Source organism: Camarhynchus parvulus, chromosome Z (genome assembly GCF_901933205.1).
Source record: "Camarhynchus parvulus chromosome Z, STF_HiC, whole genome shotgun sequence".
Lineage (NCBI taxonomy): Eukaryota > Metazoa > Chordata > Aves > Passeriformes > Thraupidae > Camarhynchus > Camarhynchus parvulus.
Window position 1 is genome coordinate 28,715,386 of NC_044601.1, and position 26,490 is coordinate 28,741,875.

Below are 26,490 nucleotides of genomic sequence, written 5' to 3' on the forward strand. Positions count from 1 at the left end.
GGTACTAAAGTCATACAGCACTGAAAGCTGAATGACAACTGTACTGGAAGCAAGAGGTGTACCTCAACTCACAAGGACAGTGTATTTAAGGTGAAAGTCACAGCTCTAAGAACAAAGCACTGTAACAATAAACTTTGCTCAGATTCAAAACTAAGAATTTCAAATCTGATGTTATGATTGTGTGGCTTACGCCGGGCATAAGCATCTCACTTTTGTGAGATCATGAGAGTCACACATCTCACTCATTAGTTAAACCTAGATCTTCAACAAGCTGAATTAACCTTGCTATTGCAATCAGTTTCATTATTCTCAAAGCTGACCAACAAATATTGATAAATTAACATCTTAACTATTAATTTAATTATTAACATTAAATTCTTAAGTACTATTATACGCGTTCAATTTTAATAACTGTTTCTATCTAATTCCACAAACTATACTAGCTGAACAGGCCTGGAAACACCTTATTCCATAAAGACAGAATTAAAAAATGGCTCCTGATATTGTGAGCACAACCATGTAATAAGAGAACTAATGCAATTAGTTATTAGAACTAAGTCTAATTCACACTTCCATCACAATGCAAGTAAAGTGTTGTATGGTCATGAGGTCAGAGATTATGAAGAGATACAAGCACAGAATTTGTCTTTTTCAACTACCTGGATTAAAACAAAAATAGTCTGTTTTTCCAATCAGTTGCAATAGAAAGATAGAAGTAGTTAATGACTGAACAAACAGACCTCTGTTCCATAAGGAAATTTATTTAAAATTAACTTATTCAAATAATATGGTGACCCACAACAAATGAAGAGTAACAGCTAAATGAAATTAATTAAAAAGCCTCACCAGCTTAAAATAAAGTACCTTTCTCTTTTACAAGTTTTTCTACTCTAGGGCAAGATACTTATCAGTCAGACATTTACTTCAAGAAAACTGGAGAAGCAGTCACAGTCCTACTTCCACTGCTAGAAATGTCAATACAGTCAATACAGTATTCTGAAGAAGGATGAGGATATTACCATAGGTAAGCAACTTAAGGTACAGGATATGATTTCAACAGATGGACAGACAAAGAAAACAGCACTGTGATTTCTTTTGCTTCAGATACCAAGGTTTTTTATTTCAACTGTTGTCAGTTGTATGTTGTTGAACTTTTACTTTGAAACAACATATAAGCGACTTATAAAAGAGCACAGTGACTTCAAACATTAGCAGTGAGAAGTTTGTGCTGGGTTTAGCAAAATGGTGTACCAGAAAATATTTTGTCTTTTAAAATTAGTTTTAAAATGTTGTAAGTTCCAATAAAACTCTTTTATGTTGTGTTTGTAAAGCAATGTTTCATAAAAAATACTACTAGAAACAAACCTTTCTGTTGAGCAGAAGGTAACAGATTAAATTTGCTGTAGCAAGCTTAGTTATGAGCACATGTGCAGATTTTTATTACTTAATTCAAGCAAATAATTACATGCTAAGGCAGAAAATATATCCATGTACTTTTTTTAGTATCATGCCAGCAATTTTTCACATCTCAGTGGAATTCCTCACAAGTGGTTTTTCTCATTTCAGGGAATGTCCTAACACCACCAGATGGCACCAGTACCCTACCTTCAATAAAGCAGCAGCTGTATTTTAATAACTGAGCACAGAAAAAAAACAGGATTGCTCTGAAACAGAAAAAAAAATAAATTAAAACAACACATTCACCATCACTTTCATGATGGAGACTTCCAGATCCTACTGTGTCCCTGGAAGCCATCCAGACTCACTTGATCACCCCAACAGTCAGTTCCTCCCATCTCCCCCTTATGAGACACACATGCCTGTCCATGCTGGTAAGCTTGGCTGGCTTGTCAGTAGCGCTCACTCACTTTACTATAATTGCTGGCACTATAAACTACAGATTCAGCCAAGCACATCACTAAACCATGTCCCTTAATGCCACATCTACACATCTTTTAAACACCTTCAGGGTTCCAACACTGCCCTGGACAGCCTGGTTTGATGCCTGACCACTATTTCAGCACAGAAATATTTCCGAATATCCAGTCTAACCCTCATCTGGCATTGTTTGAGGCCACTTCCTCTTCTTATATCACTTGCTTCCTGGGAGAAGAGACTGACCCCTACCCGGGTTCAGCCTCCTCTCAGGTGGAGACTGAGAAGGTCTACCCAAGCCTCCTTTTCTCCAGACTAAACAACCTGAACTCCCTCAGTGGCTCTTCACAGGACTTGCACTCCAGACTCTTTCACCAGCTCCTTTTCCCTTCTCTGGACTTGGTCCAGCACTTCAATGTCCTTCCTGTCAGGAGGGGCCCAGAACTGAACAAGAACTCGAGGTGTGGCCTCACGAATGATGAGTACAGGGAAACAATCACTGCCCTGGTCCTGCTGACCACACTATTGCTGATACAGGCCAGGATGCCATTGGCCTTCTTAGCCACTTGGACACACTCCAGGCTCACGTTCAGTTGCTGTTGACCAGCATCCCCAGCTCCTTTTCAGCTGGAAAGTTTTCCAACCACTTTGCCCCCAACCTGTAGCACTGTATGGGGTTGTTTTGATCCAAGGGCAGGACATGGCACTGGGCCTTGTTCAGTTTCGTATCACTGGCCTCAGCCTACCAATCCATCCTGTCCAGATAACCCTGTAGAGCCTTCCTGCCCTCCAGATCAACACTCCTGCCCAATTTGGTGTTAACTGCAGGCTGATTGAAGCAGCACTTAATCCCCTGACACAGGTTGTTGATAAAATCATTAAATAGAACCAGCCCCAGTACTGAGCCCTTGGGAACACCACCTGTGACCAATGACCAGATGGATTTAATTCCATTTCCCACCAGTCTCTAGGCCTGGCCATCCAGAGAGCTTTTTACTCAGCAAAGAGTGCACTTGTCCGAGCCCTAAGCAGCCAGTTTCTACTGAATATTGTGGGAAATTATGCCAAAGGCTCTACTAAAGTTCATATAAACAAGATACACCCTTCCCTCATTCACTAAGCGGGTCACCTTATCACTGAAGGAGATCAGGTCAGTCAATCAAGATTAAAAACTAGGTCAGTACAAGGCCTATATAAAAGTTATGAGAATGCATTTACCTTTCATGAAGTGATTAGGAAGAAAAATCACCATGCCTTCCTACTCCAGGCTAACATCCGCATCTATTTTGTTTTTACGTATTCCAGTACTTCAGAAGGACAAAGCGGATGGGGATGCTGGGACATTTCACTGTTCCTTAATAAACTAGGAACTTTCTTTAGCAGGGATAACTTTATAAGACGAAGAAAAGTCATGGAATACTTCCCCGTAACTCGTATTAGTGCATGCTTGTGTCAGAGGTAACTGCTTCCAAGAACAATGCTTACCAAACACATTCACAAACCCTGAGAACACAACTAAGCAAAAGAGGTGATAGGAGAAGAAAAACTGGAGCAGTACTTAAAGCTCTAGGCTATCACATTTTTCTCCCTGCAATACTCCCTCAGTCTAAGTTTATTTATTTCAAGTCCAGTTTAGAGGAAATCAAAAAAGGGGGAAAAAACCCAGAAAACAAACCAAGGACAAAATCCCCACCTTCTTTGGCACACAGCAAGTAAAAACATCCTCGATACAGACATATTAAAATTTCTAATTTATACAAGAGCATTACTATTGCCACAAAAATACGGGAGAAAATTTTTTACAAAGCAAATCCTATGATCCTAGTTTTAAAGTGACTGTGTAAGTTGATAACTGAAAAAGCTGTTTAGATTTTGTTGGTTTTTTTTTTTTCATCTCCAGTCTTGCTTTTGGAACTAAACAAATGAGTGAAATGGTTTTTTCTCCCTCCCAGCAACCAGCTGGCAACTCAAATAAACTCTATCTGAACATTTCTGTGGTAAAATTTCCGATACATAGGAAGTATAACTTGATCTTCAATACCGCTACCCAAGAGGCTGATTCATTGATGAGCTTTATGCTAGACAGATTTTTACTCTAGAAGTTCTTACTCTTCACTAGCCAATTCCCACTTCACCATGATCAAAAGACAAAGAGCTGACAAGTCAACCAAAGTACAAATAATGGGATTTTAGCAAACTTATTTGTAATTAAGTTTGCCATGTTATTTTAGAGAACTTGGATCATGATTAATGGTAACACCAGCTATCAGATAATAAAAGAAGTCATCAAAAAAGAAATAAGTGGTGTGATAACACCACAAAAACAAAGAAGTGGCATGATTACACGACTTTCATGAAAACATCCTTGAAAGTGACCATGTAGTACTTATTTCTTTCACCTATTACTGGTGAGAATTCAAGAGAACCTGGCTCTTTTTTCGAGAAGACTTGACTAACTGGTTAAAGAAAAACTACTCAAAATATATTCACAACATTACTAATAGTTGCATTAAGGTGGCTTAAAAAAAGTTCACCCCAAAGCAAAACACACTCACTTTTACACACAGTTCATTCATTTCAATGTAAATTAAAAGACAGTACTGATAATAAATTATATGTAAAGTCTGACACAAATGTTTGAGATAAAAGTAGAAGCAACAATCAGGACACAGAAGCATTAAATCTCTACCCATCTACTCTTTATTCACATCACATATTTTCTTTTATGGTACAATGAGAGGCTGATCTATCTGGTACTTCCTCACAAAACATGTGTCCAGAGAAAATGAAACAGGCCCTGCAGTAAATTGTCAAAACAGCAAAGATGTTCAAAATTTCTGTCTTACTTGTCATTAGTGAAAGGCATAATGAAGAAAAGAAGGATTTTATTTAAGACAGGAGAAATAGCAATGAAGTTGAAGTCTAAGTGACTGAGTGACTCAAAACTAGGTCCCACACCCCTTCACACAAATTTTGGTAACATCTTCTGTCATTTCAATCTGAAGAATAAAATGACGAACATAAAACACCACCCCCTCCCAGCTGTCACAGGAATTAACTTCCTTGACAGGAAAATTTGTAAGACATAAATACTATTAGAATGTTAAACATATTAAAAATAATTTCCCACACACAAAGCGATCACCACAAACAACAAGAGCCATTCAATCTTGGTTTGCCAAATATCTTAAAAATCTCATTTACTAGACATGTGTTTAATACCAGGGTTGAATACAATGACATTTTAATATAAGGTCTTATTTCAGTATTTTCTCTTATACATTTCTTAGATTTGGAATTTTTATAAAAATTAATTTACTGCATTAGAATCCTGAACCATGAAGGAAAGGAAGGAAGCTGTTAAATTTAGCTAAAAAATGGTTGCAAATCTGATCCATCAATGTGTTTGCAGCCAAAGAGATAAACAAATACCAAAAACAACAAAGTAAGAGTTGTTTAAAATTTCAACTGACAACAGATGCTTATAAAGAACTAAATTAAGGAAGATACACTGAAAATCAAGTAAGTAACCATTATTCCTCTAATAAAATCAACCAAAGACAACAAACACCTATTTGTCAGAAAAATGGCAACACTAGAGTGTTATTATACATGGTGTTTACTTTAAAAACACATCTACATCTTCACCTACCAATAACATAAGACTTCAAAGAAGAAAGACATAATCCCTGCACTATGATTCGTATTTTATTTTCAATAAATATTGAGTTTAATTAGATTAATTGTAGATTAGAATTCATAGATGCCAAGACTTAACAGTATAAAAACTGTGCATGGACAGATGGACAGTACCTTCCGTCCAAACATGTGAAAGCACAGGCTTCAAACACTGACAATATTTACTGCAGCCATAATCAGATAGAGACGAATCCAGAATGTATCATGGGCCAACTTAAATAGTTACAGTCTGCCTTAAATGCAATGTTGTAAGCCACTAAGTAAAGCATCTTTTGAAATAATGTTCAATTCTAGATGAACACATTAAGGAATAATGACATGAAACTGGACCAAGTATCAGAACACAGTGTGAGTAAAAAAAATCCCTCTGTCTCTCCTATATTCACCTATCACATCGTGATCTGAGAGGGCTATATGACTGTTACTTACACAATAAGGAGAAAACTGAAAGAGTTTTTTAAATTAAATATACACTAGAAAGAAACCACATGCACAAACTACCTAAGAGCTATATTTAGGTGGGCTTTAGAAAAATGTTCCAAAATATCTGCAATACTTCTATACTTCAGATAATGTAGAAATGTAATAAGGCACCTTGTTTGTTTACTTAAAGACGGGGGAGAGTGAAGTTAACTAAATGATCCCGACAGTGTTTCAGGCTTTATAGTTTCTCTAAGATGGTGCCTTTGATACAGCAAGGTCACAGCAAACACAAGAAAATAACAATAAAAGTGTTTTTTTCATCTCAGTATGCCAGCTGCAGAAAAACAAATGCAAACGATGTCATACTCTCAACTCTGACTTGCAGCACAACCATTATTTAACCCCTCCCATAAAGACCACCTGTAACTTCTCCAAATCTTTATTACAGAAGCCCACTACAGAGTTTTGCTGCAGGACTACATAATGAGAAAAGAAAATGAAACTGCATTTAGAATGTACAAATGGGAATTCAACAGAGCAGAGAAATAAGCACCCTGCCTCTCTACAGGAAGCTGGAGACAGATTTTGGCATTAGCTGCCTTCAGCTCTAAAGGCAAAAGCAAACACAGTGCAAAGCAATTAAAGATTAAGGTTTTCCTGATGTCAAGCAATGATGATTAAAATTTGTCTTATATTAGTATGCATAAAGCACCAATACTAAATTAGAGCTGGCATTTTGAAAGGTTCTGTTTAGGAAGAAGAGCAGTGAGAGTGAAAAATAAGAGAGAGTGGCAGATTTTTGAAGTAAGGAACATGTACGTACATACATACACACTAAATGCAACACCCTGGCCTACTTACTTGATTGCTTCCCACCTACCATCACTACTGTCAGCCCCAGTGCATTATTCCCCATATCCTTCCTCCTCTACTTTTTCCACTGCCTCAACATTTCTTAGAGTCAGACAAGGGATAAATACGTATTACATCCACCCAAGACACTGGAAGTGCTATTATGGAAGAGATCACATTCCCATAGTCCGTCAATAGGGAGCTTTTCAAGCGGCAACAGATGGCAGGCATTTCTTATCAGAAATAAAACATGATAATGAACATGAAATAATACATTATATGAGAATTTTGTATAGGTACTTTCAGTTTTCTTCCAGTATCAGTATTAACTTAAAAAGTTACAGTAAGTGCAATTGCAGTGCTTTTACTTGAGCTTGTAAGTCACAATACAGATTTCACTGTAAAATGATATCTTATCTTAAAATCAATATTCAAAATTTATTGAAACTAATCCAAAGACTGCTGCTGTTACAAAAGAAAAAGGATTTAAAAAAAAGGGGGGGGTGACTACTGGAGAAAACATTCATCCTAGAGAAGGAAACATTAATTATAAAGACCATGTATTCCTACAGCTAGCCAAAAATGTACAAAACACAAGATAAATCCAATTCTCAAAGTACTTTCAGATTGGCTAATATTTTTTTTCCTATTATTTTACTGAAGTGTATTAGGATACTAGGGTTTGGAGTATTGTTTGTTTATGTAGTTGTTCACTATTTTGTCTCCAAGTAGTCATCTCAAAAACAGCATGCTACAGTCAGTATTCCTAAATTGTATCGGTCTTATGTATTCATATCATAAAGCTACAGTGTAAACCTCAATAAAGGGGATAAAAAGGTGATTTTACTCTTCAAGGTTTTCTTGAATGACATTTAAAATGGCAGTAAGCATACTACCAGAAAAATACAGGGATATTTATTATTGTGAATTCCGATAATTTAAACATGCTTTTTCCACATCAACATATCCTTCATCAGGCAGGATGAAGGCAACTGGCTAGCCAGCCAAATTTCAGAAGCAAGAGACTGAACTGCATTAGTAAGAGACCCTAATTACTGTGATCAGATTTACAAGCTTTTGACCTAGTACTGAATTTCTGTACTTTGGGAGGAAAAGTATCTGGGCAGAAGATCTGCAGTGAGCAGCAGTGTATCTGGAGACTCAAACTGAGAGCACATGAGGTGGCTCTACTGCATCAGCACAAAAATGTCTAAGTTTTGTTGTACCTGCAGTGCCACTTGCTAACAGAAATGTGATTCTTTCATTTTCAGCTCCAGCCTTCCGAATCATTCACTCCTTTTAACCTCTGAGACAAGTAATGCAGTGGGCAGAGCAGGAGTCAGCAGCACAAAACCAGAGAGAAAGAAAGGGCAAGACAAAAAGGTTTTGAAAACAACAAAACACCTTTAAAACTTGGTGTCTTGTACTTGTTTTGGCTGTGCTTGTACTCAGTATCACAGAAATCAGGGATGCATACTTAACTATAATGTCAGACTATAAAGAATCATAGGATAAAGAATTATTCTTCACAACTTTTATGCTCATCCGTTAATAGGGAGGGCATGGTTTTTAAAACTCATCTGTCACATGCAAACACTTACAGTCTGTGTTTCAGCCCAGTCACTACCTTGCCCTCAACAGGAACCATTTTGACAGAGTTGCTTTCACTAACAGCAAGTAACGTATCTAATGCAAGTAATGTATTTAATGTATCTATATGAAATCATGTTTTGGTAATGTAAGCCATTTCCATTTCATTCTGTTAAGATTTAGGCAGCTGCAACATAAACAGAGAACTACAACAGGAAAATGAGGAAACACTGCCTCAAAGCAAATGTTTAATTTGGTAATAGAAAACCTAAGAGAATCTTAAGCATTTGTAATATAATCCGACTAGAAATGGTGATTTAAGGGTCTCAAAGTTCTAAAATACCACAGTTATTCTTTGCTTTTATTTTGGTGGATTTTTTTTTAAATCAAATGGACTTACTGCTGTATTTGTGGTTTATTGTACAATACCTGTATGTACACAAAGTCCTATACAGACTAGTAAGGTATACATTTAAATAAAATTTCATTAATGAAACCTTTACTTAGAAAAGCTTTTATAAATTACATTGTCCATAAAATTCCTTGCAAGAATTTTGTGGCACTTTACATTAGAAAACATGTTTTCTTAACTGACATCTAGCTTGTCTTGATTAGCAGACTTTAGAATTTCACCACTGTACAGTTCAAAGCACCTCCTAATAGTGCCACATTAAGACAGTATCTTACAGACACATAGTGCTGTTTCAAAGCTTAGAGATGCTTTGGGAATGACTCAAATCTGTGGATGGTCTTCTGCAGGACTGGTAAATTCACTTATTAACAGGAAGGTTAATGGAGAACTTGAGAATGGTCAAGCAAAGAGGATACACTGCATGGTGAAAGCTGAAATTTTTTTGGCAGCAAAACACCACCGCCTTGGTTCCTCAGTCTGTGAAACCACTTCCTTCAAAACTCTTAATTTAGGTGCTTTCCAGACCCTTCTTCCAATTAAAACATGCTTAATTGTTTAGACCATGAGATGCTCACGACAAGGTCTTGACACAGTCCTAAGAACAAAGTAACAAATACAAGGACACAGAAAAATATTTGTGCAACAACAGATAAAATTCTCTGCAAGATAGCTTGAATAAAAACATCTGTCTGGCAAGATTTTATCCAACTAAACATTTTCCAACTTCTGACAAAGAAACACTGATTTAATTACACTCAAATTACTCTTTACATTTTGCTATTTCCTTTTTTAGTGCTGAGGTCATTTCCAATCAACATCCATTTACAAGCATGGATAAAACTGGGAAGCAGTCTTAGAGTGCCAAAGTTCCCAAAGTCTTAAAATATTATAAAAGCAAAGCGTTACTGCAGAAGTAACCTTATTTTCTGTAATGAACACCATTATGACCTTCTCTAAATAAAATCTGGCTCATTATCAGAAATCAAAATCATTGCTAGAGGCCTTCTGGCTTTTGAAGAAAAGACTACTCTTGAGTGCTATCCCAGATCAAGTCTTGACAAAATGTTATGGAGACATTTGTCAAACACTGGAAGAACATATTCCAACATACTACATGCTGAGAATTTAGAGATGTAAACTACAAGTCATTAAAAAGCACTTTGTTTCACACAGACCACGTGCTCCTTGGCTTCCAGTAATTAAAACTGAGATCAAAACCAGCCCTGAATATCACGAAGAAAAAATCTTCAGTGAGATTTTACTACCTGATTTCACATCACTTTTTGAATGTTTAATATCCATGCACTTCAGAGAAGTAATTTAAGGTCTTAACCACAGCTGAAACAGAGTGTAACATTCATTATGAAGACCTCTGCAGAACAGAGGGACAACTCAAAATAACAAATGACTTTCAGCTTTGAATCTGATGGTGTACGTTTGAACTGATTGCTCTGACTCCACCCAGATAAGAAAACCAGGGCTTGAAACGTTTACCTTGAAGAAGCAAGAAGCCTTATGGATCTGTGCCATCAGCTCCTCAAAATCTTTAAGCTTTGGTGATCTTTGCCTTCCTCATTCTACTTACACATGTATGTTTTAACTTCCATTTTTGAAAAATCCTAATTATATGATAAAAACATCTAGTTATATAAGAAATTACATGTAATTCTATAACCCCAGAAATCAACCACTTATTAACAAAGACAAGAAAAATGTGTATCCCTAGTAAGTAACTGTATGATAACCTGAGTACTAGGATTTTTTAGATCTTTCATCACAGATCTCTATCAGAAACAACAATTTTCTCTATAGTTTCTGAAATAGAGAGGAAGAATCTTCATGTAATTGTCTTAAGACAATTCCTCTTGCTATCTAGTAAAAGGTCCTTAATAATTTTGGTTTTCAGTCACCTGACTCCACTTATTGGTCCAGGTACACTGGCAGACCAATAAGAGTAGATGTTAAAACAGAAATATGTAGCGACAGGCCAGAAGCTACCAGCTGGTAAGAAGCAGGAGGGTACTACAATTCAAAGGAAGAAACGTTTTACCAACAATCACTTTTTCACTTTCCCATGTAGATTAAGCCCAAATAGCAGCACTTGATGATTAAATAATCCAAAGATTTGAAAGGGCCTGAGAAACTACATATCCTTTGGTTTAAAAAATTAAATTACTAAAGCTTTCAACTTCATTGATCTACCGAATAATTGCCTCTGTGCTGCTACAACAGATGACAAAAAAAATGTTTCTAGAATTGCTCCATAACCTGCAAGTGGTTAGCAGGTATTCTGGAGTCTTTGTGGGTTCAAATGTACAGATAGTAAATTACATAAAATTAGCTATCCATGTACCATATAATTCAAATTATAAAGGAGCCTTGCAAAATTGTTCTTTTGTTCCTGAAAGCCTGAGAGGACTCTAAGATGCACTCTGTTCATATGCTTCTCCCATTCTTCTGACCTTCTGCTCTTTCAGATATAAACTGCAGCAATGATACAACAAACTCGAAGTCTCCTTTGAACTCTTGCTGCAGCAGCTTTCTTACCCCAGACACAATCCTCATATCTGGCAATGAGAAACAAATTGTTTACATTATTTACTTCATATTAAATACTACAGCAGGAGTTTAACCAATAGAGCACAAAAGCTATGTTTCCTTCCACCTACAGCTGTTCAGTCCTTCATTTCTTTTAGCATTTAATTCCCTCAATTCTTAACTTGAAATCTTAAAACTTTGGTTTTGAAAACATTTTCTGTCTTTTTTCCTCTCTCTAATGTAATTGTTAAAATGCTTCATGTATTAAGTGGGGGGAAGAAAGAGGAACAAGGAAAACATTTGGCGTGATAGTATTTGTCTTCTCAAGTGACAGTTAAAAGTGATGGGGCCCTGTTCCTGGAGATAGCTGAACAACTGCCCATGGGTAGCAGTGAATTTGTTTTCTTGTTTCCTCTGCTCCTGCACACAGCTTTTGCTTTCCCTGTTAAACTGTCATTACCTAAATCCATGAGTTTTTTTAGAGTACACCCTTAAACCATGTTAAACCGTCACAGTCCTTTTTTGCATCAGATACGAGGCACAAAGGCTTCAAGATAATGACAGATTCTATTGGAATGTATTAGACTGAATAGCTGTTAATACAGTTCAGCTGGTAAACAGCAGCCTCCTGTGCTTGCCTTGGGGCTTGCTTTCCTGACATGTATTAAGAGTCTAGTGCTTGCTAGTGCTTGCTTTTTGCTTTCACTGCTTTCTGTACTGCTGCACTGCTTCTCACCTTCCTGAGTTATGCCCGGAAACACTTTGGTAACACTGGCAGATGGCCAGGGTAGTGCTACTGTGCTGACAGGTTCAACTTTGGTCTGAAGATGAACTGAAGAGACTCTGATGTGTTCTCCATGGTGGAGGAGTGATCCATGCAGCCCATGTAGAATCCCCTGCTAGAGCAGGCAGATGACTTAACAAGGCTGTGACCTTGTAAGAAACCCATGTCGGAGCAGGTTTGCCGGCAGGACCTGTGTCTCCACAGGGGGCCGTCACTGGATCAGTTTATGAACAACTGCAACCCATGGTAAGGACCCACGTTGGACAATGTTATCCATTAGTGGGGCCCCACACTGGAGTAGGGGAAGCAGAGAGTTCCTTGCAGCCCGTGCTGAAGACCATGGTAAGGCAGGCTGTGTCCCTGCTGCCCCGGGAAGGCCTACAATGTAGATTCCGCTAACACTAGACTCTTAACAGGAGTCCTCTTGCAGCAAGGCTGGGGACAAGAAGAGGATTTCACTGCAATATTACAGCCTATAAACCCAAAAGGATCAGGTGTGAAGATTATAATGGATATATCATTAAATTGTTACAATCCATTATCTGAATTGTATGTTGCAGGAGTAAATATAACAGGAACTACTCAAACCAACAGAGGAGAAGCCTTCCCGAAGTCCAAGCACAGCAGTGACACAATCTGAGCTGGCTTTGGTGCCCAGTAATTGGATTAAATTAATTGCATGCAACACACCTCCTCTCCCGTCCTCAGTGACTACCATAACAGATGGAGCCCAAAGTCATGGACTAAACAAACTCAAAGGATATATTATGGACATTTTGCAGGGGTGATCCACAGATTACGGGAATGACATCTGGGTATTTTATCAAAGAGAGGGAAGGGGAATGGCGGTTAATGAGCTTGTACAGAATAGTGTGGGCCTGAGCATGATGTAAACTATATGGAATAAGGGGTGGAATCTGCTGGTTTTGAATAGGACAGAGCTAATTCTCTTTAGAGAGGCTAGTATGGGGCCATGTCTTGGATATGTGCTGAACAGTGTTGATAATACAGGCATCTACTCGGCTGCTGGCTGGAGTTAAACCACAAGAGGCTTTTATGTATTATTTACAAAGACTGGAAGATTTCTTCTTGTTAAATATATGCTAGAATACACTATTAAAAGCTTCCCTTTTTTAACAAGGAGACTTACAAATAATTTCAATGATAGATTAATCCATTAACAGTTGGGATAAAGCCACACTTGTCAGTCACTGCAAGCAAAATAATATACCAGGAAAAAATCATCACTTATTATTGAGATTGCATGTGTCATGAAGAAGCATCCACTCCTCCTATTCTAGCAGACCCCTCTTCAGTGTCAACCTCACAGGCCTCATACTGTACATATGTTTCTTATGGTTAAGTCTTTTTCATTCAGGTACCATTCATGTCATGTGATGAACTTCCCTTGAAAGACAGCAGATAGCCAGCAGTGAAGGTCCAAAAGCCATTTCCATCAGCCTGCAACTGAGCAGCAGAACTGCCCGAAAAATGTGAGACACTATTCCTCAGCTGCACAAAAACCCCTTAGGCCCATCTGTCCTCTGCAGAATCAATGACAATGAATAAGCACTTGTCAGCCCTACAAAGGCAGGGAAAAAACAGTAACCTGGATAAATCAAACTTAGCAGAACTGTCCTTTTCTCCCTTTGTACCAATGCAAACTGCACTTAAATAACAGCTCTCAATATAAACAGACTAAAAGGAAGGCTGCCAAAACTGAGTGACAAAAACATGTAGGCTTGTAGTAGAAGAAGGAATATCTAAGAGGAATTAGGAAAGAAATGGGCACATTGACAGGTAATAAAAAGGAAAGTGAAAAACAACACTTTGAAAAAAGGAGGACTATGACAGGGCATAAAAACCTCTAGACTCATCCAATAAGCACGAAACCACATCCTACCAATACAGTAAAACTCCAGCTTTTAAGATCTGAGCTTATTTTGACACGATGAACATACCACTTTTATCATATTAAATCAAAAGAGGAACATAAAGAGCAGTTCTAAACTACTAACCCAGCTGTCCTAAGAGGGTTTTTTTAACCTTTACAATTTTTCAGCAATTAGGTGCTGTATCCATTAGAACCAGCAGACAGCACAGAGTATCTTCTACCAAAACACAAAAGACATTCATAACTAGATTTCATCAGCCATGTCTCTCACATTTCATGTATTCTTAATTTTTCTTACTATGTTTGTACTCAGGATTGGTCCCATTATGTGAAGGAAAGATTCCGCTCATGCTTGTGGAAGGCTTAATGAAATAATTACAGAGACATGAGCCGGGCATCTCTGAAATTTCTTTACATTGCTATGTGTGCTCATGTAAAACAACTACTACACTTCCAAGTCTGAATGATTTCAGCAATGAGAATTACTCCACTTCCCATTTCAAAATATTCTCAGCAGGACAACAGCATTTGAAAACTTACACTTGTAGAAAGAATGATACCTTTAAAGCACTCACATTCTATTTTCATTTTTTTGTCATCATTAGATCTGGTGTTTTGCATGCATGTAGGAACAAAGGGAAGAAGTAAAATGTCTAGCATTATGAAAATATGCATTATCTTCCACAATGAAATGATACTTCACAGAAAAAAATATCTACAGTTATCAAAACTTCTTCTGTTTTGCTGGGTATTGGTTTGAGGTTTTTTGATGGTTTTGTTTCAGTTTGTTGGGTGGTTTGTGGATTTTGGGTTTGTTTTTATATTTCACCGTAAACACTGCAGAAAGAAAAGACTTCCAAAGTTTTACTGTAACAATTTTTTTTTCATTGCATAACCGAATAATGTGTCACAGTTCAAGAAAACCTGATAGGAAACACAGACTATCAATCATTCCACACATTGCATCAAGTCATTAACAGATAGTTCCTCAAACTCTGACCAAAAAGCAGAGTGACACCATTACACCATCACTATTTTGTCTGTCAGTGTCAATGAAGAACACTGCCCACAGTGAACAATAACACCATCAGAGACTTCAGCACTTACATCTGAATTCTTTGCAGTGACCTAATCCCTGCCATGATGTGACATTTGCTGGTTTATTTAAAATTGAGAAAATTCGCTTGGCAGTATGCAGGAGCTGAAAGGTCTAAATTACTAAGGCAATGAAATCCCACCTGAGGCTCATTTCACTTGTGCAAGAGCTTAGACAAACTCACTTGTGCAGTTTTAGAAACTGCTGATTGGAACTGTCCACTCCCCTTGCTGGAGATGACCACCTGGAAGCAAAACCTTCTTAGAGATCAGGTGCTTATTTTAACAGATACTACCACAAATTAATGATGAGGGCAACTTTATGGCAATACAGGCTTCATATAGCAGAAGAGCAAGGAGAAACTTCAGGGAAAAAGGCAGGTGTAAGAAGAGGTACATCCACCAACCTGCCTGACATAATTCTCAAGTGCTGTTTTAACAGCATACATTATTAAAATCTGCCAAAATGATAGCCTGTATTTCCTTCCCCTAGTTCATTAACACTTGTAGTTTAATCAGGAAGGAGTAGCCAAGGAAACACTTGCTAAATTGCCATATACCAGGTGGTTAACTGAATCCCAGAGAAGGTAAGCAGTTAGTTACCAGTTTCTCTTAAAAGCACCTCAGCACCTGCTGCAACATTAACAAAAGATTCACATAATCCAGGTAGTAGAAGTTTCCCTTTCCAGTCTTGCCTTTTGCCATTTTGCCAGACAGAAGGCTGTTTCTCTGGAGTCAGAAATACAGAAAATACATACTTGAGCAGTGCAAAAGTTAAGTTGTTCTTCCTTATCCAGTCCTGGTAATGATACTCTACAGTTTCTGGAATAGTTTAGTTTTAATCCAAAAAAGAGTTGAAGACAAGTTCTGCATTTAGATCTCTGCATGAAACTCCTCAGAGTACCTTATAACAAGACATTGATGCCAACTTTTATAGGTAACAGGAAATTGTCAGTGAAAATAAAGACGTCCAAATAGAAACCGAATAACCAGCTACCTCTTGCCAATTTCAAGTAAAAAAGACAGCACTAACGGACAGGTGAAATGAAGTAAAAATACCTATGTGGAAAACTACTATGAAAGCAGACAAATAATGACTAAAATAATGACTAAAATGTTTTTTTTTGCTGTGAAGAGTCATGACAGCATTTCAGATGGCCTTAATGATTTTCTGATACACTGATAAACTTTTCTAATCCACAGTTTAAGATCAGAAAGCAGCAAAATACAAAGAAAGCACTGGCAAGTCATTGATGAGCTACAGCTTTTTATAATTATCTTTTGCTTAGTCTGTATAAAAAAGGTATCCATCATTAGAAACATCACTGAACTTACAGAATTGACAATTACCATTCAAACAGATAGCCATTACCACCCAAAACTTTTCAGCTGCACATTGATACAAAGTGTTAAAAAACTACAGAAATAAACTATTCTCTGAAAAGGCTCAGCTTAAACAGACCCTGACAGTCCATGCAAGAAACAAGTAAATAAATAATTATCTCTGCTACTTGTCTTAATAATTGCATTCTAGATATATTTTTAAACTACCCTCAGGAATTTCTTAAAGCCAAATCCCTTTCATACACCCCTAAATTTCAAATACTAGATGGATGTATGATATGCAGTAAAAAGAAAATAAAATCTTTCACTGCAAGTTCTTAACTACTGCAGCCTACTAGTAGTATCTGTAGGCTTGAATTTAGTCCTCTGCAATTCACGAAGACCTGCTTTTGGTGACTGAACTATGCCATAAGAGACAACCAATATAACTTAACAATTTTATTAAAAATGTAATAGTTTTTTAATAGATGACACCCACACTGACACTTGTCTCCCTCCATTCCTCAGAACACAACATTCATCACAACAAGCATGCGCCAGAAAAAGTTTGGCTGACAAGGTCAAAAAGGACCACGCCTCCAGTGATCTCCATAAAGCAAATCCTGGGCATCTCAAAGACTTTCTGTTCTTAGGATTTACCATGTATAGGTCTCTTCACACTAGAAAGATGTAATTTCAGAGGAAAAATTTTTAAAAATCATTCCTTTGGTTTTGGATTAAAGTCAGGAGAAGAGAGCTGAATTTGGAGGTTTTTTCCCATTTGAATGCTAAAATTGTCAAACTCTGCAGATGGCGATAATGGATGAGTAAGTCGAAAAAAAGGTTACTTATGGGAAGCCATAAATGGCTAAGGAATCTGGGGGAGAAGCAAAAGCAGCTCATTTTTCCTTTGTCTTCACTCTTACAGTGAATATATCTTATGGTATCATCAGGCCTAATAATGGAAGCAACAGAAAAGGACTCAAGAAACGTTTCGCATTTATTATACCCTGGATTTCCCATACTAAAGATTAAGGGGGGAAAAAAAACCCCTATGACACTTTCCAAACACCTCCAGAAATTCAATTCATTGGCAACTGATGCTTGTGACTGGAGAACAAATGCTCTGACAGAGCACTGGCTTTGGAAATGTACATCAAGTTCCACTATGACAGTAATTTGACCCATTTGGTGGAGTGATGGAGAGTGGAACTGAAGAATGGGGACAGGATGTACTTTCTCTTCCCTAAGGGAAGCAGCAAAAGAAGACCATAATCGATTTACGTATTTGATCACAGAATAGCTTATATAAATAATTAGTCCTACAATTATTTTCAACACATAGCATTGATAAATTCAGTAAATTAGAAAAAAGGCCAGGGTAAACTACATCTTCGTCCAAAAAAAAAAAAGAAAAAAACAAAACCAATGGGAAACAAAACAAAATATTATCCTCCCTGTATCTGCAAAACTTTGTCCAAATTCAAGCCATTTTTAGTCATAAAATCATGATCACACAAATCAAGAGCTGTTATTATCTGGACAAAATAACCTTACATAATTTGAATAACTGCTACAGATTAGAGAAAACAGATTTAGATAAACAATTTCCAGTGGCAGTATCTATGGTTATCCCTAAAATGTTACATTAAAAACTACTGCAACTGATACAGTACTTTTTACACCTATGTATTTCTAAGACAAAGGATATGTAGTAAAATGAAACCTTGAAGTGCCAAGATTCACTTAATACCACGTAGATCAGTTCTGGTGACTTTTTAAAAAACTTGAAAGAATCTCACAAGCAAGAAAGTGAAGAGAAGAAAACTGCTCCACCTGGAGTCCTTTTTACCTGGTGTGGTGCCATTTACAATACTAGGCTACTTTTCCTATGGCCAATGGTCAAAAAATGACAAATGAAGTATTTTACCAATATAAACACAAGTTTTCTGAAATTGTTGCAGAATAGCCTGATCTTGGGAGGGATTTCTACCTCATTCTAGCCATTCAAGAAAGAGAAGTACAAGACTAGAAACAGAAAATTAATAAATTAATATGAAAATATATTACTTACTCTGGTGCAACCAAGTCTAACACTATTAACAAGAATACATGTTATTAAAAAGCATTTCGGTTAAACTCCTCCTACTCAGCAATAGTTAGATTGAAACTTTTGGTAAAATATGTTATTACCACAGTAATTTCAGTCACAGAAAAGGCCTATGTGGATTTTTCAAGGGAAAATAGAAAAATATTGTCCATCTGCAATTTATCTGAGAACAAGCATAAGTCAGAGAACTTTATTTTACCAATATTCAAACTAAATATCTGTGAAGTAATCATCATCTTATGGCAACCCAAGAAAAAAAGCATGATCTTAAAGCATCAATTGATTTAAGATGGAAGTCTACTTTGCAATTAGTTCAAGGCAAGTGCTGCAGGAAAACATAGTTTAATTACTTACTTCATTCAACAATTTAAATAAATCCATGCAAATGTTACTTAAAAAAGGTAAATATTTTTCTCTAAGACCATGGATTTCACACAAGAGTGTAATTTTTTACTACACTTTCTATACCACAAACTTTTCCGCAAGTGTAGTCTTTTGCATGTGGTAAGAACAACTTGCACATACACATAAGAAATTTTAAGCGAGCATTTAACAAGTTATGCTTGCTTTTTCCTAAAAAAGATTTGATAAAGCTTCAAAAACAGACAGTAAACAGCCCCTGCACTTAGGGGCTCTCCTGAGTACAGACAGAAGCAATCAGGCAAACACTGTACACTGGTCGGGTTCAGACCTCAGAGGAAAGGAGTAACTCCAAGATGGAAAGAAAATCTTTTCAAGCATTAAGAAGATAGGTTTGAATACAGTGTGTTAGCACTTTCTTAAAGCGATGAAATACTATTAGAAGTATCTTTAACAGATACAGATTTAACAGAAGTTATGTTCTAAAATGTAAATATTTGGATGTAGGAACAGGGCCATATACACTTTTAGCAGCATGCATGATTAGGTACTTACAAAGCACATAAAAAATTTCCTTACCTCTTCCTATTTTGAATCCTGAAATCAATATCTGAGTCCTTGTGTCCAGAAATTAATTTATATATTAGGGGGAAAAATGTAAATAAAAGAATATCCAGTTATTATCACAACAAAAAAGTAGGAAATATAATCATCTGAAATGCAGGAGTTAAGATCCCAGACCACCTTGATGTTAGCGCCAAGACAAAGCTTAAGTTTCTAAATGTCTCCATGTTCAAACAAATTTTGGGAAAAGTCACTCTGGAGGAACAAAAGATGGTACTTTGTATGGACAGTATGTTGAAAAAAAAACAAAAAAAACCCCAAAAAATCCAGTTCCTCAAATCTGTTCTACTGATTGCCATTGCTCAGTAAAACAAATATTTTTTTATTGTAAAAACATTTGTCTAGTCAGTTAAAATAAATTTGGCAATGTCCTTTAATTAAGTAATCAACTGACCCATGGCCTTTATTATGCCAATCTCTATACTCTATAGTTCAAATACAACAGTAAGTGTCACATACAATTATTCATAAATAAAAAATTTCTAACTTAGCCAGCTGTACTGTATCTTTCAGCTTCCTCTTTCAAGCGACAAACCAGAAAAAATTATACAGTGTAACACATGCCCCGAAAATTCATCAAACACTGCACTGATACATTTGCATGAAAAAACGACATTCATGACTACAAAAACTGTAATGTTTGCATGCATATTGTAAAAAAATAACAAAGATGACCTGTACTGGTATAGTATCATCATAATTCAAACAAAAATTGTATTATATATAATAATTGTGATGTTACTGGATAATAATCAACTAGAGAAGGCATTGTATGCTGTCTGGTTATGTAGAGAGAAAAAAAAGTTCTTAAGGGAAAATCTTGACAAAACAGTGATTTGCAAGTTAGCAAGTAACATCAAACTCATTCCATGAACCTAAAAAATTAACTTTTCCTCTCCTAATTACTCAGGTACTGCACAGCATTTTCTCATTGACACCAAACATACACAGAATGCCTTCTGTCTTAAATCAAAATGAACTTAGTGCTATTCATAAAGCAACAGTTTCCAGCAAAAAGGACAGTCTCAGTATCAAAACAAGAAGGATCCTTACTGCTGCCAGAACACAAACCTTTTTAATGTAGACAAAGTTCTAAGTTACTGTCAGTTAAAAATTCAGAATACAAAATAGTTATCTCTTAAGATCATCCGATATAGATGTCTGCAGGGAGAGTAAGTCTTCTCCACGCCACTTTGCAAATATGAAAAATAGTGTCAGAGCTAGTTTAAGTTCTTCTATTGGCAACAAAATGACAAAAAAAAAACCCCTGATTATCACTCTTGCATATTTCTTCCTTACAATCCCTGCACTATCATAATGCTACCATACATACCTTGATTTACTCCAGTTCTCATCCCCACCTCCTCAACAATTTCCCCCACCGGCTCCATCAACTTAAAACTGTGATTTGAAAGAGGCAGTCATAACTGTGAGAACACTCATTTTCTGGCACAAAGAACAAGTAACTTGAGCTCACCAGAGTTTGTCATTCCCCCTACTTTTAATGATCTGTACCACCCCCTACTTTTGGAAAGTATGTGTTGTGTTTGTCAAAGGAATAAAGAGACCCTTAAGTTCCTACATATAGTGTGAAGTTCCAAGTCTAAAGTATTGTTTCTGATTAAAGAGAAAAAAGAAAAGGCAGACATGGAAAGAAAATAATGTCATTGAAGAACTCACTGCTGGTTTATTTGTTCCTACAATGCTGGCTCTTCAGTATGATTGCAAAACTTCAGGTCTCTACAAACTTCAGTGAAACTACCAGTAGCACATGAGGTTTTCAGTCCAATTAGTTTTCACCACACTGAGTATTTCAATTTCATATTCTGTTGATTTATGTATAGATGCACTTATTCATCTCATTATTGAGAAAAGCTAATTTTCAGTCAGACAATGAGGCAGCATCACCAGCAGTGACTGAGGTAAGTGCGGGGTTGAGCACTAGATCAGGATGTACAGGGGGGTTCCCAAGCTCCTGAGGGAGGGAGCAATGGACTGCTGAGCAAGAGCTCAGAGCTGCATCCAGACCGGGAAGCCTTGGTGAGCCAATCAAGCTGGCAGGATAAACAGATGAAGAGCTGCCCTGGGGAGAAGGACTTGGGGCTGCTGGTGGCGGCCAGTAGGGCCAGGGAGGACATTCTGCCCCTCTGCTCTGCTCTGGTGAGACCCCATGTGGCTCTAACCCTAACCCGGGATCCAGCTCTGGGCCCGCAGCACAGGAAGGACACAGACCTGTTGCAGCGAGTACAGAGAAAGCCATCAAGATGATCAGAGGGCTAGGGCATCTCCTACAAGGAAAGGCTGAGCAAACTGGGGTTGCTCAGCCTTGAAAAGAGAAAGCTTTAGGGCGACCTAACAGCAGCCTTCCAGTACTTGAAGGGAGTCTACAAGAAAAGACAAGGACTTTTTACAAGAGCATTTACTGACAGGACAAGGTGGAATGGCTTCAAAGTGAAAGACAGGAGGTTTAGATTAGACACCGCAAGGAAATTCTTTGCTGTAAGGGTGGTGAGGCATTGGAACAGGTTGCCCAGAGAAGCTGTGGACACTCCATCCCTAGAGGTGTGCAAGGCCAATTTGGATGCTGCCCTGAGAACTGGGTCTAGCGGGAGGTGTCCCTGTCCGCAGCAGAGAAATTGGAACAAAATTATGTTTAAGGTTCCTTCCAACCCAAACATCCTATGATTCTATGAATTTCAATAAAAGCAGCAAGTTTTCTCTAGGCTCTTCAGAGCAATTATAGAACAAACCACTATTTATAGTGTTTCTTCAGTTAGCAGTGAAAATGTGTTACATATCACAATAGGTAAGATTGCTTTTAACACAGAATAACCTGATTCTTTTTTCTCTTGTACTGCTTGTAAGACTTTCACTTACCACCTAAACTTGCAGTCTAATACAGCAAGCTTGTATTTTAAAAAGGGTGGTGTAAGTAATGCAAAACTATTTCAAGACAGAGTTTCCAAATAAGTCTTGTATAAGCTAGAAGACATGGGCACCTTCTGCTTGGCTTCTAACCAACTGCAGTCAAACTGCCCTGAGAAGGTTTTCCTCCCCATTTCCCTTAAATAGAACAGCAAACCTAACCCAGCAAATCAGAGAACTTTAAACATCACTGAACATCTTTGGTAGCACTGACAAAAAGAGATCAGGGTTTAGATTAATAACCTCTCAGGAATACTGACAGTCTTAAATCAACTGCATCTCCAAATGCTACTATCAAAACAAACTTCCACTTAGTAATTACTGACTTACTACATACATGTACCAAACAACAACAGTTCCAAAGCAAGAAGTAAAGAAAATATTTATTTTATAAAATACAAGACATCCTTAAACTTTCTTGTAAGCCGGTATCGTAATTTAGAACAGTAGTTATAGAGTGAAAGGCTATCAACATGCATGCTTTTCAAAACATCATGCCCACAGCCACTTCGTAGCTCAGAGCTTAGTAGCTCCACTTAAGAGTTTCAGTGGAAATGCTTCAACTTATTCTCACGGTGTCACCCAAAGAGTTCAGGAATTTAATCCAGAATTATTTCAGTCCTGGCAGTTCATTACATGACAAAAGCTAAAAAGGCCACGCTACCTATATTAAATGGCCATATGGGAAAAAAGAAACGAAAGCTATTAAAGTAAGTGTAGAACGGTTCTTGACAAGAAAACTTACCTGTATCTCAAATATAAAGCTTTGAGATGACCTCCTCTGAATCATGTAAGTGGACAGCAGATGTAAGAGCAGGACAGCTGCAGCGACTAAAGGCTGTACTTTACAGCCTCTTAGTAGCAGAAATCTTTCATACCATAGCAATTAATTTCTGCCATTCTTGGCATTACTATTAGGCTAGGATAATTACAAACTCTTAGTCTACTTTATTGTAACATTTTCAAGTGTTCAGTCTTGATTTTCTACAGTGACAGCAGAGTAACAAGATCAAATCAGCCAGATCAGCTGACTGAAAGAAATTCAATAGATTTTCCCCCAGAACTGGTTTATGAAATGTTTTATTTCCAAGCTTTTGCAGAAAGTCACCTGACACACTTCTAAAGCATCCTATGTGTTTCCACCACGTATCTTGGGTTCTGCACAGCTTCTGTATTCCCTTAAACACATTATAACCTGTCTACAAGTATAGCTTCAAAAGAAATAGTAATGCTACTGAAAGGATACAAAGTTTCTGTTTCTATTCCAGTTGTCACAAAAGAATTTTATGAATTTCAGAGCACCTTTATGAGACACATGATAAGTACCACAGTTGAGATTCTGATCTGATCTGATCTGATCTGCCACTAAAAGAATTAATAGAAAACTTCACAAGTATCCTACCCCAAAATAACTAATAATATCTTTTAACAGCACAGTTAAAAGATTATTATTAGAACTAAAACAACTCTTAACAACATAGCTACCACATGCTTAATTGTTCATTCTGTATAAACAAAACCAATCTATAATGGAGGACACATACATGGGATGCTCCTTAAACATAAAGGCTCATCTCAACTTTTTTTTTTTTAATTCAAAGCTTTTCATCCATGGACTTAATTCTTCTGTGACACTCTGGAAGAAAATACACAGTATTATTTTGAAAAACACCAAAGACAATATTTTCAGAACATTCCAGAGGATGTAGGGGTAATAAACCAGAATTTCTTGAACTGGTTTCTCAGAGGCATGCATTTCATACAGAAAGCAGGAAGAGCCTAAACTGATCTGACAAAAAGCCTGCACAAACAGTTTTGTAACCAAAAAAAAAAAAAAAACCAGGAGAAATTGCAAATATGTGAAGCAGCAAAAGAACATCCAAGCACTTGATAACCCTCAATAATCAAATCTCTTTGAACCTTATAAACTTTGAGACATGCAAAACTTTCCACACAGGACACTGAAGTAACACCCAACACTTTCAGGCTAGAAGTGACCAACTTAAAAGGCCAAATGTGACACCACAAGTTACTAGAACTCAGTGGTTTAGAAAACTTTCCAAATTTCTTAACACTAAACACATACACATGTATATACGTGTGCATGTGTGTGTGCACATACATGTGTATTTGTCTCTAGACTGTAAAACAGACTACAGACTATAGACTGTAAAACAATTCAAGCCCCTGTACTTTACCTACGAGTACCAATTAATTTCCTATTTCTCACAACTTCCTATCATAGATACACAGCACTGGAGCCACATACCTGCACGGCTGAAGTCGCACACCCAAGGGACGTGTCCCCTCTATCTCCACCTTACTGGAAACGCCATCTTCACCCCCCCACTCATAAAGAGACCCTTTCTCCCCAAGCCGTGGGATTCTGCCCCTGCCCAGGCCCCTCCACGCAACCGGCAACTCCTCCCGCGGGTAGGAACGGGTGGGGCGGGGGGTGTGCGGGTTGCCTTTCCTCCAGCACCCGAGAGCCTCCTTCCCCCGCGGTGGGCACACGCGGCAGGACAGAGACAGTCGCTCCCCTGGCCCACGGAGACTCCCTGACAGTTTCGGGAGAGGAACCCCACAAAACCCCCACCCCGCCTGCGACCACCCCACGCCCGCCCCGAGAGTTCCAGCGCCCCCCCCAGCCCCGGCCCGCTCGTCCGCAGCCACCTAAGCCGTCGGGGCGGAAAAGACGCTCGGCCCGCACTCCCGCACCCCCTCCTCACCCCGCAGCCCACACCGCAAATACCCCGCAGGCGGGCGGGGGAGCGCCGGGCCCGCCCCGCCCCCGAGCTCCTCGGCTGCCCCCCAGCCCCTCGGCGGGGCAAGGCCGGGACCCCCACGCCCGCCCCGGCCCCGCACTGACCTGACGGGGGGGGCGCGGCCGCCGCTCGGGGCTACAGCGGGGGCTCCCCCCGCCGCCGCCGACCCTCCGCTCCCCGGCCCGTCCTTCTCCGAGCGCCACCGCAGGGCAGAGAACAGACGAGTCGGAAACGCGAGGCGGAGGGAAACACCGGCCCCTCTTCCCTTCCCCAAGAAAATTTTAAAAAGAAAAACGGGGGATTTAAAGGGCTCGGCCCGGAGTTTAAAACAAAGAGGCGGAAATAGCCGAGTGTGGCCCGAGCGGAGCCGAGCGGGGGCGCCGCGCTACCGGCGCATGCGCGCGGGGCCCTCACCCGGGCACGGCGCCGGCCGCCCCCTCCTTCCCTCCCCCGGGCAGCGGGGCCGGCGAAAGGGGGTCCGGAGCCCCCGACAGGCCTGGGCCCGAGCCATGTCCCGGTCACAGAACCGCACAGTACGCTGGGTTGGAAAGGAGCCATCAGGATCATCGGGTCCGACTCTTATCCTTCCCAGGACACCCCTGAGAATCACACCATGTTCCTGAGAGCATTGTCCGCAGGCTTTTTGAGCTCTGTCGGGCTTGGTGCTGTGACCGCTTCCCTGGGGGACCTGCTCCAGTGCCCAGACACCCTCTGGGTGAAGAACCTTTTCCTAATACCTGGCCTAAAGCACTTCTGATGCAACTTCAGGCCATTCCCTCAGGTCCTGTCACTGGTCAGTGCCTGCCCGTGCGTCTCCCCTGGTGAGGATGTTGGCAACTCCAATACCCCCTCAGACTCCTCCAGGCTGAACAGACCAGCTGACCTCAGCCACTGCTGGAATGGCCTCCCCTCAAAGCTGTCTTCACTGCCCTCCTTTGGACATTAATGGCTTGATACTTTTCTTACATTGAGGTGCCTAGAACTGTACATAACACTCAAGGTGAGGCCACACCAGCAGAGAGCAGGGGTAGGAGTAGAGACTGTGTGCCCAACCTTGAACAATCCGTGCAACTTTTGAGCAGGAAGGTGACATCAGCAAAGGTGGTTGGCTTTTAGGCAGGATGTGCCCTGTGCGTTGCTCCAAGCCACCTCTTCTTGCTGAAAGGTTTTCCTCAAAAGCGCACAGGTGTCTTTCCAGCTGATGAGAGTGGAAACGAGTGG

The 26,490-nt window shown here is 38.9% G+C and overlaps 1 protein-coding gene across 7 annotated transcripts in view; it reads right to left on the reverse strand.

Moving 5' to 3' along the window:
* PCGF3 (polycomb group ring finger 3) overlaps positions 1–25,643 on the reverse strand; it is a 56,150-nt gene extending 30,507 nt beyond the window's left edge. For 4 of the 7 annotated variants that reach the window (XM_030969196.1, XM_030969192.1, XM_030969194.1 and 1 more), the window contains exon 1: positions 25,374–25,643. The gene's annotated coding sequence lies outside the window, so the exon portion shown is untranslated. Of the gene's footprint in view, positions 1–19,534; positions 25,101–25,373 lie in introns of those variants that run through there. The other 3 variants (XM_030969195.1, XM_030969189.1, XM_030969188.1) reach the window with 2 other exon arrangements.
* Between the last annotated feature and the right edge of the window lie 847 nt (positions 25,644–26,490).